Source organism: Manis javanica, chromosome 3 (assembly GCF_040802235.1).
Source record: "Manis javanica isolate MJ-LG chromosome 3, MJ_LKY, whole genome shotgun sequence".
Lineage (NCBI taxonomy): Eukaryota > Metazoa > Chordata > Mammalia > Pholidota > Manidae > Manis > Manis javanica.
Genome location: NC_133158.1, coordinates 79,795,587 through 79,797,777, shown reverse-complemented (window position 1 = coordinate 79,797,777; position 2,191 = coordinate 79,795,587). Strand labels below are relative to the sequence as shown.

The 2,191-nt window shown below is 40.3% G+C and overlaps 1 pseudogene; it reads left to right on the top strand.

Annotated features, from left to right (window-relative positions):
• Positions 1-1,645: 1,645 nt before the first annotated feature.
• Positions 1,646-1,773, top strand: LOC118968446 (U1 spliceosomal RNA; annotated as a pseudogene).
• Positions 1,774-2,191: the final 418 nt, after the last annotated feature.

Here is a 2,191-nt window from a genome sequence, read left to right as displayed (position 1 = left end):
TGCCTCTTTATTTTGTCTGGGTTTGTTTTTTTTTCCCTTTGTATTAGATAGATTAGCTTTATCTCCTTGTCTAGAAAATAATGGCTTTATGAAGTGGTCATCCTGTGGTTCCCAGAAGCTCAAGACTCTTTTTCATCAGTGCCTGGTTTTCCTTTGAGGTGGACCCACAGTTGCTCTTGGTGGGCAATAGTCAGGGCCACATTTCTGTATGTTTGCTGACAGCGCCTGATATCTGCCAGCAGAGACAAACAGCTCTCTCCATGTCTTTTGAGAGTGGTGCTCTGCTTGGATTGTTGTGGGTGGGATTGTCTTCTACCTGCCAGGCAGCAATAGTGGTACTGCTGGGCCAGGAGCATGGTACAGACTTGAGTTGCCGAAGGGGCAAGGAGTGTTTGGAGTTGGCTTCTATAGGAGTCTCCCCAGTTGGACTGAGAGAAGGCCAGGAAATCTTGGAAAGACTTCCTCCACCCACCAAGCAGCAAAGTCTGATCACTGCTGGGCTGAGCAGGCATACTTGCCACTGCTGGTAAATCTTTCAAACTGTAGTCTCTCTGTTGGCTCTCAGTGGGAGCAATAGAGCATGCCTGTCCTTCACAAGTGGCAGGAATCTCAGCTTTCCAGTGTGTTCCAACTCTCCCTAGTATCCAGCCCTGTTAATCACCAAAGCTCAATGCAATGTGGACTTGTGTTCCCAGAGCATATCACCAGGGCCAGGTGTATAGGATTCCTGAGTTTTTATCCCTTCCCCACTTTGTTCCTTTCCCTCCTGCTTGTGGCCTGGGATAGAGGAAGGGCTTGGGTTCTGCTCAATTGCTGTTCTACCACTTTACCTTTCTCTGTGTGGCCTTTCTTCACCAGGTGTATATGGTCTATTCCGTAGTCTTCAGTTCCTTTTTCAGATTAGCAGTATGTGCTGTAGTTGCTTTGTAGGTGTGTACATGGGAGGAGTTTTCTGCCTTCCTATTCTACCATCTTTTCCCCACCTCCAAGTGTGTTATCAGTGTCTTGTAGTTTTCAGAGTACAGGTCTTTTACTTCCCTGGTTAAGTTTATTTCTTGGTATTTTATTCTTTTTGATGTAATTGTAAATGTAATTTAAAAAAATTTCTCTTTCTGCTAGTTTTAATATATAGGAATGCAACTGATTTCTGAATATTGATTTTTTATCCTGCAACTTTACTAAATTCATTTGTCAATTTAATAGTTTTTTTTGTGGAGTGTTTAGGATTTTCTGTGTAGAGTATCATGTCATTTGGAAATGGTTTTACTTCTTCCTTACCAACGTGGATCCCTTTTACCTCTTTTTCTTATCTGATTGCTGTGGCTAGGACTTCCAGTACCATACTGAATAAAGGGGTGAGAGTGGACATCCTTGTTTTATTCCTGATGTTAGAGGAAAAACTTTCAGCTTTTTGCCACTGAGTATAACATTAGTGTGGGTTTGTCATATATGGCCTTTATTATGTTGAGGCATTTTCCCTCTATACCCACATTTTGTTGAGAGTTTTTATCATGAATGGATGTTGAGTTTTGTCAAATGCCAGCATTTGACATTTCCAGTCCTCCTGATTTTATCCAGTACACTGTTATAAAATTATATTCCATTATGGTTTTAATTAGTATTTCACTGATTAAAAATGGTATTGATACTTACTTAGCAGGGGAAACACCATGATCACAAAGGTGGTTTTCCCAGGGTGAGGCTTATCCATTGCACTTTGGGTTCGCTGACCCCTGCGATTTCCCCAAATGTGGGAAACTAGACTGCAAAAAAAAAATAAAAAATAAAAAATAAAATAAAATAAAATAAAAATGGTATTGAGTTTTCATGAACTATTTTCCTTTCTGAAGTGCCTTTGAAGACTCTTGTCATTTAACAGTGGTATTTGTGTTTTTACTGAAGTTTTGGAGGGTTCTCTATATATTATTCATATATGTCTTTTGTCAGGCATACATACTCCAGAAGAAATGGATTTTTCCTCGAAATCTGAACATTTTCTGCCCTTTCCACAGAGGCAAATGTTTTTCTGTTTCTAATTCTTCCCTGCAGGAGCAGATATTTTTCTGGGCCAAATGGGCAGGAGTATTTCCTGCCTTTTCTCCAGTATCTTAAGGTTTTTGTTTCATATGAGAGAAGGATTCAAAGACATGTATAGGGTTTCATGCCTGTCTCCCAGCGGTGTTCACAAGAT